Source organism: Pseudopipra pipra, chromosome 4, assembly GCF_036250125.1.
Source record: "Pseudopipra pipra isolate bDixPip1 chromosome 4, bDixPip1.hap1, whole genome shotgun sequence".
NCBI lineage: Eukaryota > Metazoa > Chordata > Aves > Passeriformes > Pipridae > Pseudopipra > Pseudopipra pipra.
Genome location: NC_087552.1, coordinates 37,625,655 through 37,641,934, shown reverse-complemented (window position 1 = coordinate 37,641,934; position 16,280 = coordinate 37,625,655). Strand labels below are relative to the sequence as shown.

At 35.7% G+C, this 16,280-nt stretch overlaps 1 long non-coding RNA gene across 1 annotated transcript in view; it reads right to left on the bottom strand.

Moving 5' to 3' along the window:
- LOC135413855 (uncharacterized) overlaps positions 1-15,975 on the bottom strand; it is an 83,197-nt gene extending 67,222 nt beyond the window's left edge. The window contains exons 1-2 of the long non-coding RNA XR_010430441.1: positions 15,922-15,975; positions 13,621-13,735 (exon numbers count right to left, since the gene is read on the bottom strand). This is a non-coding gene — a long non-coding RNA (uncharacterized LOC135413855). The remainder of the gene's footprint in view (positions 1-13,620; positions 13,736-15,921) is intronic.
- Positions 15,976-16,280: the final 305 nt, after the last annotated feature.

Below are 16,280 nucleotides of genomic sequence, written 5' to 3'. Positions count from 1 at the left end.
AAAGGTCTACTTTTGCTTTAAATAATGTCCACATTTGTTGTCAAGAGATTTCATATTCCTTACTCTGCCAGTAGCACCAGTTTTCAATGTCTGCCATTTATACACTTAACAAAGCAGTGGAGAGGGTGTTTCCATAAGTCATTACTGCAAAAAAAATAGCATTTATAAGCCAAGGTGGATTTTATATTCTCAGCCATCACATTGCTTGGTTTTGCTGGCCAATTTGTACAATCCATGCCTACCTTAAAGAAGGCAAAATAAGTAATATTTTTCAAGTCTTACTGACAACAATATAAAAACTGTACAAAATAATTTGAAACTGTAATGAAGTAGTGTTACCTAACAAACATTCAACTCTTTTGTGCCTGATTTCCATAGAAGTCTTTGTGACTGAAAGGAAGTTTTCCCCACAGAAAACTGAAGGAGAGGTCTTAATAAAGTTCTATATGCTCCACGAACATGTTTAGTTATTAAAAAAAATTAACCCTGAAAAGTATATTATCTTGCAAACTATAGCCCACTTTGTTTTCAGAAACTAAAGTCTTCTACTTGACTTCACTTCCCTCAGGATCTTGAACACTCCTACAGACAAGGCTCCTACTGATGATCACCTTCTTGACCAATTTTTCCTTGTCAGTGAATAGTAGATCCAAGAGATCCAAGATGTCTGTGCTCCTTTCCTCATGTTAATTGGATAGACTGTAAAAATATCCATGAACACATCACACTTAATTGCCTCTCCTGGATCCTGCTCCAAAGGCCCTATTTTTTATTCCATAGAAAAGCTCTACACATTCAAGCTGCTGCTTCATGTACAAGGGTGCCTCTCTTCCCAAAATGTCTTTCCTAAAGGGCTTGTCTCCCTGTGTCACAGAAAGCCAGTCATCCAAGCCATCCCACTCTATCTCAGTTACCCCAATAGTGCCATACTTCAGTGTCTGCACAGGGAGCTCTAACACCTCCTGCTTGTTTCCCAGGCAAGTGTACTTAGATCTACAGGCACTTGAATTGAGCCTTGAGGTATGCCTCATCTTTCCTAAGGACTCTCTCACTCCCATCACTTTGTTTCACAGACTTGCTACCCCAAACTTCATTCCCTCACTTAGGTGTAAGCTATTAGAGTCAACCCCCAGCATGAATTATCAGAAAAAATTAATTATTCTGCATATTTACTAGTGTTTATAGAACACAAATTGAGAAAACACACCATGCTTGAATTGTATAAAAATATATCATCCTCTTCATTCATTTCTTTCCTTGGATGGTTTGAAAGCATAGGTACAACTGCTTCTCTGGACAGGAGCATAAGAAAATAAATACTGTCATGCTCAAAATTGAATGAATTCTTAAATTCTTTACTAAATTAGGTTTGGGAGGATTTCTTTGAAGATGTAGTGGTTGAGTGCTTTGTTCCCAATGAATTTCAATGATGAGTCAGAATAAATTGTCTGTATGCAAAGTAGTGTTAATTTTTGTTATAAATTTATAATGGTGTAAACTTTGTGTGACCATACTGATGTTCACAACCAGGGGTTAAAATTATACACACTATACTTATTAAGTGTTAAATAGGCCAAGACTATATCCTATACTGGTTTACATTGTCCAATAAATAATATGGATTCTTTCAGGGACACAAGTGTGCAGGGAATACTCCCTAAATGAATAAGGCTCAGGATCCTTATTTCTTCTATTGATGTTTAGAATTTATTTTTGTTTGACTGAATGCTCATTAAAAAAAAGCTGCGGCAATTAATTTTGTTCATGTAAAATCACACCAGATAAATTAAGGTAGTTTTTTATGACAATAGAACAAAATTTTTATGTTATATTTTATACTGAAATTAAAATAAACTATTTGCCAAAAGTCTCTAATATACTATGACTTTTTATAGCAAAAAGAATTGCATTTTAATTCCCTTTCTCTTCACTATCTCTCCATTCTTCCTACTCACTTCATCCCTTCAGGGAAAATGGGGAACCCTGGTTAAATTATGGAAAAATTTGTATACAAAAATGAGCAATATGAGCAATTTCACTTCTAACATAGTAAAAAGCTTAAAAATACCCAAATTTCATAATATACTGCTATTTTACACTCAGAAAAACAAACTGTCTCATCAAAGGACACCTGAAGTACAAAATCTCAGTTTATTGTCTGTATCTTTGAACTGCAGGTAAATAGGGATCTGTGCTTAGGGAGTAGAGGGTTTATGGATGACAGGCACCAGAGAGAGTATTTAATAATGCAAGCAATAGCACCTTGCTAGAGAAAGTGCTCTGGAATAATACTTTTTCAGACAAAATTAATGACTTAGTTCAAGTATACTCAGCCTGACAATTAATCAGCGAAGTCCTGTCAGAGACTGTTAAAGGAAATGGTGGAGGTGAACGCTTCAGGGATTTACCATACTCTTAATTTCTAGAAAGCAGCAGGTCGGTATACTGATCACATGCCTGGAGGCTTGAAGTCAGAGGTTCATATGGTTCTGAATGCAGTTTACTACTATCATCAACAAAAAGTAGAGTATATTCAATAATAGAGCTGGTTTCCCATTCACTGCATAATAGCTGATGTATGATAATGTAACTGTAATTTTGATTGAAGTTAACAGGACTGGTTTAGTATGACTTTATGCTACAGTTATTCACATATGGCCCACATGAGGAATTATTTTTCATTATCTCACTGTCATATGGAAAACGTGTGAAATAGTAATACCAGAGTGACAAACAACAGCAAAATAGTTAATCATGCAAGTACTTGAGAACTGTGCTAAAGAGTTCATTGACACTGGATTCACTGATAGCAAGATATCAACACCTGAAAGTACCATTCCCATTTAACTTTTACATCTGTTTTTCATGCATGGGCTGAGTTAATTGAAAATTGCCTCCCTAAATAAAAATATCCCATTGACTTCACTGGAGTCTGGATCATACCCTCCGTTATTTGCATGCATTTAAATACAACATTTTCTTCATAGTCTGACAGAGTAATAAGATTTACAGTAATTGAAAACTGAATTTGTTTTTCAGTGTATCTGCAGGCATAAACTGAATATGGAAATAGCAAGGCACTTGTGCAAGTTTGCAAGACTCTTGACAAACATGAAAGTCCCAAACAGTTTCCCACTAAGCACATGCATCTCCAGTGCGCTTGCTTAGAAATAGAAGCAATTTCTCAGGACACGGAGAAAAACATGAGTCCATTTTCTAAAAAAATATAAGAAAGCTTGGATCAAGATTTGTATCAGTACAAGCTTAACCTGATCAAGTCTATTTTGCCACATCCAACTTGTTCATCCACATCAGGATGTTAGTTCTAAGTGAATTTTTTTCCGTTTGGAAAAGCTTAATTATTGCCTTCAGGCTGTATTAAATGGGATGAGCTTTATCCTAAATTAACCTCTTTTTACAACTTTGCAGAGACTTTTACCAGAATAAGGCCCTTAAAAGCAAACAGCAGTTGTTGCTTTACAAAGTCAGTTTGCATATATACCACACTTTCAACTGACAGTCAAAAAATAAAGCTCCTTACAGCAACATTCTACATAAAAATCTTATAATCTATCATGATTCTGTCAAGATGAATGTTTCATACACTAAATATCTGAACAGAAGCCATCACAGATTAGATTTAGGTCTCACAAGATTGCTCCATCACTTCCAAAAGACTTATGGTACTTCAGTAAAGCTGAAGAACTTTTAAATCATGACTATTTTTCCCAATTCAGTTAGGCTATTTATTTGTTTGTTTGTTAACAGAAGGCTTTTCTGCAGCCATTACGCCAATATTTTTTCATTAGGCAGTGCAAACAGCCTAACTTTTTCTTCTTTATTTTAATGTCTGCAGAATCAGTGGACCCACATTTAAAAAAGCATCCCATCACACCCAGCAATGTTTGGGTAGTATTGCTATCAGATACAATATAGACAAAATGAATATATGTTTGGGTAGAGATGCAGAATAGAAAAATGCTACAATATCAAGTTAAAAGTAGTTTCAGTTCAGAGAAAAAGTGTTAGATTTCTAAGCAAATGGAATTGAGTACTATCTTTATTATAATAATTTATGCTAACCACTCTGTGGTTCAATCCTGCATGAAGAAGGTAACCAAGATGACAACAACAGTGTTGTGCCTAAAACCTACACAACTAAGCAAAAATAGAAAACTCAGATAATAGGGAGAGACCACTCACAACAGCCCATCAGGACCCTATATTCTATTTAACTGGAGAGTTGACAAAAAGAGTTCTTCAGAGAACAGTTGCTGGCAAAAGCTAAATATCCAGGCATCAATACTAGCCATATACTTGCTTATTCCTTGATTAAGTCAAGGGAATATATGCCTGGTTGAAATCATGATGACTTTTGGTGTAGAGCATGTACTTTAAGTCCAATATTAAAGACAATATTTAACTAGTTCTCCTCTGCATTCTACATTTACTTCTGAAAGCATGTCTTTCTCAACATTTAACATGAATATTTTATGGACATTGAATATGAAACTTATGTGGCCATAAGGCCATTCAGGTGAAAAGAAACATGGTTTGATGAGAGATTGAGTGAACAGAGATGCTAAAAGTAGAAGAGTCACATGGTAAAAACTCTTTTTATTTCTTAGGAAAGCCAGAGGAAAAGATCAGCACCTGAGTTGGAAGCAGAGAAGAATTTGGGTAGTGAGACGGAGTGCTGAAAGAAAAAGAAGATTGTATATGGTCTTTGCTGTAAATTTAAAGTAATTTTAAAAGAATTTAATCCTTCACTGACTGTAACCATTAAAAAAACAAATGTCCTGTTTTCTGTAGTGTTTTCTGGCTACTACTTCCTATGAGAAGGCACCCAGAGAGTTTAATGCTCCTTAAACTGTGAATAAAATTAATCAGAATACAGTGAGCTCTATATACATAATAATAAAATATGTTTGGCCTCAAAATGGCCTTATTTATGATTGCTATAGGCAAAAGTGGCTTTTGGCACTGATTTTAAGATTTTTTTAGTATGTCAGTCAAGATAGGTTCTTTAAAGAATGATTGCTCTGTCTACTTTGGTCACATTTAAATGCCAGATTGGGGCTGTCAAATATGACTGGATTTTTCAATGAGGCAGAATGATATGGAGGAAATTGAAAGGCTGCAAAATAAATTATTTGGAAAGTTAATTATAAATAATATAATATAATGTGTTTATTTAATTAAATCACTGCAGATTTTAAAAACTCTTTCTGTCTTCTTTGGCATGTCATCCCATCAGGCTGTTTCTTGGGGATATAATTATTTAGTTAAATGATTAAATGAATGCTCTTATACATATTAGCTGTTCTAAGCTTTAAGTATAAAAGAGTATTCTGTCAATATACTAACCAGGGACTGATCTAATTGTAAAGGTCCTATTGGGGAAGAAGAAAAGAGTCATTAGCCAAAATAACAGTATCCTACAGTTCTCGTGTTCCTACTCACATTTTGAAGGTCATCTGTAAGTTGCACAGAAAATACTATTGAGTCACTCAGACCTACTTAGAAGTTTCTCTTTCACTGGCTTAGAAGCCTAAAAATGATGGCTCAAACTCAGTAATCATTCAGAGAGGAAGAATGCAGAGAGTAATTTTTACTTACTAATTTTAGAAATGAGCAGGGATGAACAATCCACTGTTGTCGCTTGACAGAAGTAATGAGAAGTAACGACTTTAGCCATGTTTTGGACACTGTCTGTTAGCATCACTTCCTATCATCCTAACTCTGTCCACATTTTGTAACAAGTTAGATAAATAATATGTAAATCCCTAACCAATTTATACATTGCCATGCCTCTTCCCTTCAGTGGACAAAGAATTATAGTGAGCTATTGCAGTGAGCTATAGCATCCCCAGATTACTCACTTCTACAAGGCAAGTTGCTAATGCAGTGCTGCACAGCTGAAAAGGAAAGACCTCATGTAGCTCTGCAAGCTCCCTGCTTTGGTCCTCAGGGCCAGTCATTCACTTTTGTGACATACCAGACAACTACTGCCAGGAGAGACTTATTTATGACTTATGTATCCACAGCATGAGCCTAAATCTCAACGTAGTCTTAAATTTCAGCATCTTGTTTTGATAGCCCAAAATTGACATAATAATAATAATAATGTGTTGCTCTTTAATGGCCTGTCATTGCTAATGCACCTGGGTCACTATTTTAATTCCTTGGGCTCCTGGGTTCACCCAAGCATGAATTTGCAGATTTTTCCAGCCAAGGTATCCCTTGTTTAGTACATCTCAGTTTTTGACAATAAGTCTAGATGATTGTACTCAAGACAAAACACAAGTAAGCTCTTTTATTTTATTACCCTTTCAAGTCAACTTTGCAATGAGAAAAGGGAAAAAAACCCTTTAATGAATAACTTGCATTGCCCTTGCCATAGCATAACCACTTCTTCTATGTTTTCAGAGTATGAAAATGTCTAAGGTAGCTATTTTTCTTGAGATCTTTATCTTTTTTCTTGTCACTACCAGTAAGACTGCACTGGAAAAAAAATACAGAGTAGGATATGTATCAAAACAATGTAAATTGTTAATCATAGATGCCTCTACATACTCAAAATTATACTGCTATATTTGCTAGCAAAAAGAGGTTTCCAAAATAAACTTCTTTTCAATATCTTTTGGTTTGCAGAACAGTCATCGTGGAGCAGACAGTTTTCCATAACAGTTCTAGAACTGAGGATTTCTTTCCCTACATAGCAGTAAACCTCTTCAGCTGTCTTTAAGAGAGCTAACTTATAAAATGACTGAATTTTTTATTTTTTAATGGATACTTAAACATGTATACTTCAAATGCCTGTAAATGAATGAATTTTTAATGTACTTTCAAAGCAGGATTTTTCATAAAGGTTGTTAGAGAGTATACTTTGTTTCATTTAAAAACAAACAAACAACAAAAACCACTTGCATTTTCATAGCAGAGATATCATTTTTAAGAATATTCCTTGGTGAGGAGAAAAGATCTCTGCTTCTCAGCTAATTTGGTATTTGTACTAGATTTAAAATTTTCCCAAGAAGTTATATCTTGTGTACATTAAAATCCAGACCAGGCATAAGGACTGCAAAATGAACACAGCAAAATTCTACATTTTGCCAGTCCTTGCAAAAGGCCTTCTAGTGAACCACATGTACAGTAAGACCATGTTATATTTATAGTATAGACCCATATATAGTAAGACCATGCCTTGATTAATATCAGAAATGCAACTGTAGCAGCAGAAGCAGACCCACAAGAGCCAGCAGGGGGACAGCAGGGCTAACAGCATCCCCAGCTGCAGACTGAAGTCCTTGCTGCTTACTTACTCTGGAGACATCATACAGTAATGCTCTGAGCCATTGCTCAGAGACACTCTAGACCAGCACTCTGGGGTGTTCACATTTAATTGACAGACCTTTCCTTAATGACAGCACAGGAACACCATCATGATGAGAATGAAATGCAGTGTCTTGTCATTTAGCACGTGAGTAAAGATGGCTGATTAGTATTGATGTACAGACTTTTCTGTAAGCATATACATTTAATATGATATGAATATGCAACCATTTTTCTTTTTATGAAACAATAAAAGGAACAATAAATTATGCAGTAGTTATTACTGAGAGAAAACCTATCACGGTAAGTTACATTACAAGTTCCCTTTGTCTGTTAGAACTTAAGAATCTTTGTTTTTATTTACCTTTTCATTAAAGCATCTGCCTTCTTAGGCAAACATAGACAAAAGAGTATGCAAAGAGAGCATCACAATTCAAACAAATTCGTTACTGTGTCTCACTCCCAGCTACAATGACTATGCTTTCTGTTTTATTTTCTGTTTTATTTATTATTTCATTCCATCAAACAACAGTTGTAATTTTTTCTACGGATGGTTCTTTCTGATACATATTCCATATTTCCACATCTGAGAGAGATGAAGGTAATGGATGAGGTGGAGATAGAAAAGCTTTTATGCAAAACTGAAAATTTGAATTTCTAAAAAATCAAAAAGCAAGAGGGATTCATGGCTCTGGTGCTGGATGAGGTATTTTTGCATTTTTTGTCCACAGCACAGAGTTGCCTAGTAATCTAGTCTTCTAGTATTGTTTTCTAGTAGATAAGTATTGAGAAACTCCACTTTTCTCCTAATATGTTCCCCCCAACCCCAATTCCTTGTATTCCTTTCCAGTGCACATCCCTCCTTTTCATTACGCCCTCCTTTCTCTAAAGACTGGCTCCATTCCAAGTGTCAGAAGTGCCTCTCCATACACTGCTTTTGGTACCAATTATTTTTCTACTCACATTTCGCCCAAGGATTGTTTCATGCCTGTGATTTCATCCCTAAAACTGCCACTGAAACACACAAAACTACAAAAGGTCATTAGAAACCATCATTTGTGCTGTATGCATATACAGGACCTAAGAAGGAAAGAGGTTGAGCCCTTAAAAAAAGTACTTGGAAACAGCTAGCTGAACAAAACATAGCACCATCTCTTTAGGATTTGTGTAAACACTAGCATTCCTCTTCGAACATGAGCTTTTATTTCCCTCTTTGTTTCCTTTTTAAACATCCAAAGAGCAAAGGGACTTTTTGACTACACAGGGCATGTCATGTAATGTTTATTTGGTATTACTAATTAATCTATGCTCCCTACAAGAAAGGATTCAGCAAAAGAGCTTGCTGTCATGAACAGTGACTTTTTTTATCAGAGTTGCTGATTGTCTTGAAAATAAATGAGATCACCAACATGTAGCCAGTTTATAACTAACATTCCTTACAAGTAAAATGCATCTTCTCCCATTCGTCATCCACTGTGCTGTCCATTCTTCCTCTAATCAACTTCTTTCTTAGCAGCATCGTGCACTGCACACTTACAAGAGGCAATTTGCATCATAATAATCCTTTTAAAAACCAATACTTTTAATGAATTTTCCCCTCTACAAGTTACACAAAGATGTAATAAATGGTATCTACAAAGAATAGATAGAACAGGAAGAAACTCTTTCTCAATTTAGAATTTAATTGTAGAAGGCCAATTATAAAATTTTAATTTCCGCTATCATCTGTCTTGAATATTTATCTTATCGAGCAGCTATTTTATTCATAATGGAAATCTTTGATGGCTTTTTTTGTTATGCTATTCTGAGTCATGGATAATATACACTACACTGGATTAAATTTGTATGGAAAATAGGTCATGCTGGTTCATGTCTGAAATTAGATACAGCTAACTTAATTTTGCTGACATCTAAAAGAAAGGGAGTTTTGTTTAAAGAAATAAACAAAAGTAAATGAAATAAATTCACTTAATCTTATGAAATATTTCATTCAGTATCGTATCTGTCTAAAGTATGAAATCTACTGGAGCTTAAACAGCAATTTACTGGAAATCAGAACAGGACACCTGGGGTATCCACTTTCTGCTGATTAAGACTGCATATATTGAGTATTTAATAATGATGTAAGTTTAATGTTTGGAGCGTTCACTATAGTTCAAAATGCTCCTTTTTTTAAAGCTGGAAAATTCAGGCTCATCTTTATCCATAGATACAAACTTCAATGTACTGAAACAGTCTCAAACATAAAATACTACAATCTTCAAAGAAGAAGAAAGAAGGGCATGGGATAGATAAGCACAAATTCCCAATTACAAGGCTATTGCAGTAAAACAGATTTGCTGGAAGATAAAATAGGGGATATACTTACAGAAGGGCAAACAACCCCTGTTTTAATTACTGTGGATAAAGCAAAGAAATCACCACTATTCGCACTTCAAAAGCAAGACATTTTCACAAAATTGGAAGGGCTATAGATCGAGCAATATTGAGATTATCATTTGCAGAAAAAAAATTATCAAAAGACCCAAGTCTCTAAACTTAACATGATTTTAACCTAATCATCAGTAATCTCTCATTTTGAGTCAGTTCAAATTACCTGGTGGACTATTAATATTGAAATGCTAGATGCATTTACTTGAAGATCTATTTTGACACTTGCATTCTCTTGCTCCACATTTGTTCCTTTTTTAATACATGCTTTCAGGTTTAACTCCATCAACACTTACATTCACTAGACATGTTATACAACTACTAATATGTTAAAAACAAGAATTTTGTGGGAAAGAACCCTACTTGCGTCTTTCTCCTTCTCCTTGGTTTAGGTGGAGAGAGGAATAATGTAGAGAGCCAGCTGAAAGTGGGACCTGCAGGATTTACACACCAGGATCTCAACTTCTAGTCACTTCAGGGCTTTAGTGTTTTTCCACAGCTCTTTTGCTCCTGCACTGTCCTTTGACCTGAGCCATTTCAATGTCAGAAAAAGCCTTTCGGTGCAGTCTGTGATAAAGAAGAGTACTGATGGAAGTGGGAGGACAAAGGAGAAGAAGAAAACATTTTTGTTTCTGCCTGGAAAACCAAACACATGACTGTCTACCTTTTTAATGATCTCACAACAAAAGGAATTACTACTTGACTTTTTTTTTTTTTTAGACTTCTCTAAGAATCGAACACTAAGAAAAAGCTTTTCCCAGATTGATACATGCAGACTGGCAGTGTTTCAGAGGCATCCTAAATTTTCATTCCCCACTTGATAAGTTTTTTGCAAGATGGGAACAGCCCAGATGTGTTCGAAGAAGTGCTATCAGTGCTCATTATTTTGCTTTTCTGAATGTGCAGAACATTTGCTACGAGGACAGCTGATGAAGCTATTCACTAAATCAATGGAAGCCTTTCCATCGATGATGGATTGACCCATTAACCTGTTTAGCTTTAGACTGTCCCCTGCAAAGTGACAGCTGTTACACTGACCATGCAGACATAAAACACACTAACACTTTTGTTTACACCAAAAACATTTCATTGCATTGACAGTATTGAGTTTACATGTTGAAGAACTGATCAGTATTTACTTCAACAGTGCATTTTTACTTACTGTCTTTACTCGGAATTAAAATTAAACTGAAAACCGACTTTCTTCATAAACAGAGAAGTCTGTCTATGAGCAGGGTTTAACTGTCAGACTTGCTGGGAAGAACAAAGAGGCAAAATCTACTAGCAGGCCTCATGGTTAGATCAGGCTATACACGTTTTTTATTGCTCTAACATGTCCTTTCACTACGGCAGGCTAATAGATCTCTAATTTGCTCATTTACACAGCAGTATGGGTGAAGGATAGCTGGGTGGAGCCTAGTGCAAAGAAGAACATCAAATCACAGCTGCTTGCACAGCATCTGCACTGGCACTTGCTCTGTACTGAGAGATGGTAAAAAATGTTGGAAGGTGTGTCCATTATTGTTTAGAGCAGATACTGTCATGCCAGTGCCACTTGGCATAGTTGTCTTGAATGGTTAAACATGGGGAATAGACCCTTGTAGTGGTCAACCCTAGAATGAGAGCCCAGCCTCTTTCTCCTCATGGATTCTGTGCCAATGCCACTGCAAGAAGCTAAGGTAGGCAGAGGACCCATCCTCTGGACTACTACCACACTCCTGATTGCTGGGACTCGTCTCAGAGCAAAAGCTGAAGTCAATTTCCTTTCTACTTGTGGAGTCAGGGAAAGGAAAATTTGCTTGTGCCTGGGTCAGATGTTTTATGACATGAGACAGCACACACAGTCTGGTTAGAAGTATTTGTCAGCTCTTCATTCCACAGCATCTAAAGGCAACTGCAATACACAAAGCAGAAGCTGCCAAGAGTACCTCTGGATAAGTAACAGAGGTATCTGCCAGCAAGGTGCCCCCCACAGTTTGACACAAACGAACCAAACACATCATGCCCGTGTTTCGAAAATGGTAACTCTGGCAGACATCCTTCCATGTAGTCTGGCCAATACAGGGAGGCAGAGTGCACACTAACAAGATGCCACTCTTCCCTAACACATACCTTTCTACACACCCCTGGAAGTGGCAAGCTCAGACAGCAAAAACAGCTTTTATTGGGGTGGTAGACCACCATCTCACACAAGCCCCCATTCGTACACCCCACGCTGCCACAAGCTTACAGCCATAGCCTGGACCCCCAAGATACTTCAACAGTATGAGGCTCTGAAATTGTAGTGTATTTAGTATAAAGAAGTGTAAGTTAAATATCCCAGTAGTGGGAATCAATTAAAATCCCCTTGTAGCTCATACATTTGCAAGATTAACTATCATGGAATCATAGAATCATTAAGTTTGGAAAAGACCTCTAAGATTACCAAGTCTAACCATTAACCCAGCACCACCATGTTTCACCACTAGCCCATATCCCCAAGTGCGACATCCACACCAGTACACTTATTAGCATTTATATAGAAAGAATGAACAGGAAATATTAATAAATGTAATTTAGGGCCATATTGGTTGGTCGCTCCGTGCAGAGCTTAGAATGTTAGCATCCTTGTAAAAATTATATACTCTATATGTTAATTAATAATGTATGTATTTATAGAGAAGTTATTTAAAAGTCTGAAGTAGACTTCCAAAAATCAAATTAGAAATAACATTTATCTATTCCAAGGACTGGTTTTTTTTTATTGGCAGGTGGACACTGTTCTCTTATTACATCTGAATTATTACTGAACTAAATTCTGAATGTTGATGACTTTTGGCTTTCCCCATTTTTAAATTTCCTAGTTCATAGAGATGTATTTGTGTTGCCATATTTAAGATGTTCTATACATATTCTGTGTTGTACAGTCATTTTTCTGAACTATTTCCTGATGTCATAAAGTCTATTAATAGCCACACTATCACAGTCTGACCTAATCTAGTCCCTTGCCTTAAGACAGACTTGATTATATGTGTCATCCCTTAAAGATGCAACCTGCTCCCGAAGATCTCTAGTGCAGGAGAACAGTCTATTTAAACTCTTCCTTTGATAAAGGGGTTTTCTATCATCTAATCATCCTTGTGAAGTGAAAACCCACTATTTCACCAGTTTCCTAATTCATGGTGCATATATCATCTACTGTTTCTTTGCCACAACCCTGTAAGCACCTGAAGACTTAAAGACCTTCACCTGTTCCCTCTTCTTTTTTAAGTCTTTTGAGGCCAGTGATATTTTTCCCAATCTCTGCTTATTCTTAATGCTCTTTTCTTCTCAGCTTTCCTTAATCAGTCCATCTCTTGCATAGAGCTGAGATCAAAACAGAATACCCTCCCCATGCAGCTACAACCTTACCTATACTCAGCCCCTCACAATTATACTCTTGGTTTGTGCTTACTTATGATTCGTGGTAACTCCTAGACCATTCTCAAGATAAGCACCAATAAATAATGCTGTAACCATGAAATATTCAGATGGAAGGTGCAATTTGAAATGAGTACTTTATTTGTAATACTGCAGTAGGCAAGTATCTTATCCCTCACTCATTTGATACACCTATTCATATATACTTTGCAATTATTCTATTAATGCCCCATTGAGCATATACTTTTCTTTTCAGAACATCTTCATGTGTTAGAAGTAAGATTATTCTAAAAAGCTTAATTGGACTTTCCTTTGAAACAATCCTGCTGTTTTGAGAACAGACATAGTGGTATGCAGAGAGTTGTATTTCTGATGGCCTCTATTTTGCAAATCCAGCAGTTATGCAGTGTAAAAATATCCTTTTCTGGTTTAATAACAGTCCTGGAAACTACTTACATTTATCTTCTTTTGTGCATCTTTTTAGGTACAGCTGGCACTAACTCAGTATTTTTTCAGATCTGATGAGCATCCTGCAATATTAATTACTTCTTTTAGATCCAAGAATGGGGCCCTGAAAAAAAAGTTATTTCTGTAGATATCAAACTCACTGTATGCAATAAACAATATGACATTAAAACTGTAACAATCAAATTTAAAATATCTAATTTCAGTATAATTTTTATGCTGAAGCCATCGTTTATGTTTAGGGATAAGTGGTGATAATATGTTGATACCACAGTAGTAGTTGCAATTCTGAGTATATAAAATAGCACCCATTATCAAAAAGATTAAATGGGGTACATATGTGTTAAATTGTGGTATGCACAGCAGTAAGCTTAGGTCTGAGTTCTGGTTGCTACAGTCTCTTCATCAGTCTCTGCCTCCAAAGAGCTCAGGCTCTGCCAGCTGTGCAGGTCCTTCACTCCAGCTGTCAGATGGAAAAGACCATGGTCAGGTCATGCTTGTCCCTTCCCTCGTCTGGAGTAGCATTGCCAGAGCAAAGCTGGTGAGCAGAAGTCGTGCATGATCCAGAAAACAGGGATCCTAGCTCCTTGTCACTGCCTGCATCATGGGTGAACATTCCATTAGTGGGGAATTGGAAGGAATAGTCAAAATTTAAATGTTTTAATTCATGGCTTTCTTTCCCCCACAAAAAAACCCAATTCACTAATTTTGTCCAAGAGACTGAACAGCATGCAGTACCAGCTATTACTATGTTTTATTTGGCTTCAGTATTTTGAATCATATAAATGGTGTTTTCCATCACTGTATGTGATAAATAAACTCCTAAAAGGAGTTATTTATTTATATTTATTCCTAATGAACTTTGGTTATTATGATGGAAAAAAAGAAATCACTGGACTAAAAGGGTTCATTGGCTGTCAGTGTATTTTAAAAGTAATTTAAAAACTAAGTCAGACGATTCTTCATGAGGAAATTACCTTCTTTGAATGTCTGCACAAAACACTGTGATCAATTTGAATGAATGATCACATTTTTTTCAGCAAGCCTCCTTAGTATTTTGTTTTAAAAGACAACGTATGAAATTAATTGTTTCAAAAAATACCCATGGAATTTTCAGAATATGGCATTTCAATATGCTTCAAAAATGCTATCAGAAAATAAATGCCCTTAGTTTCTCTTTCAACTGGCTTTTTGTTATGCAAAACTAGTTTCCACCTAATTAAATTGCTTTTTTAAAGTTCCTATTTATTAAACTGCTAAGTCCTTGAGCCACAGGAATATTCCACACCTCCTTTTCCAGATACTGCCCTCCTATGTTACTTTTAAGTTATTTATAAATACAGATCTCCTGCAGCCTCTACCAGCAGGGCACCTTCACATGTTGGAATTTAATGAGGCTCAGACACAAGTCATGAGTCCCTGAAGAAAAGTGCTACCTGATCTGCTTCATTTATTTCTACCAATAATCATACCATTACCTACAGCTTCTGTTTTTAATTAGTGGTATCTAATGATTAACACTGGCCAATTTGCATCCAATTATGCCCCCTGAAAAATTAGAAGTGGATGAAAAGGCTGAATGCAATTAATCATTCTGCAATGTGAATTTGCTTAAATATCAAGGATGAATGTGTTGTACTTTCCTAAATAAGTTTTTATTGAAAACATACACTGTCTGGTTATGAAGCAAAAGCATGACGCTTCCCATGACAGTATGAAATCTGGATATTAAACACCACAGAATTACCAAACACATTCACACATATCCTTTTAATAACAACTGAAAAATTATGTGACTGATATCTAATTACACTCTGTATTCACATGCTGCAGAAACAATTAAAAGCAATAAGCTAGATAACACTTTATAACACATAGACAGATCTTAGCATTGCCTGAGACAAAGTTTGAGTTTAGTATACAATCTTTAGAATATAATTACCGCATATTTTCTGTCATTCTTAAGAGGTTTGGCTATAGAAAATATTCTGTTCCAGCTTCAAGGCAAACATTCAGCACTACTTAGCTGTGGGATATTTTGGACAACTATAACATCTTTAAGAAAATTTAGAAATCATAGGAAACATTTACAAAAAACCCACAAAAACAACAAACAAACAAACAAAAAACACCACACATAAAACCCACTATTTTCAGAGACTAGACTTGATCAGTCAGTTTCACAGATAATGACAACATAGTGCTTTTCATGAAGAGTCTCCCTCTTCTTTCTCATACATCCATCTCTGAAAAACTCTGGAGACCTCATATAAATACAGAAATATTAAATACCTCTGGTGAGCTTTTTTTCATCCATGATAGTGAAGTTATTTTGTCACTAGGATACCTGAGAGATAATTAAAATAACATGACAGTTATTTTGAAAGTTAGTACTAGTACAGCGACTGGCATGTATAAAATCCTCTAAGCTTGAATTTACAAAACTAGATTTATTACATTGCCATTATTCATTCCTTCATCCTAAATTTTACATATTAAAGCACCACTCAATATATTTTGAAGATGTTGAAAATACAGTTAAGTTCATGGAAACCTTTTGGAAGAAGATAACAATGAAAACTGGGTTTAAGAAAAGTGAGGATCCTGAATGACATTTGATATATCTTTTCTGACCTTTACTATGCGAAAAA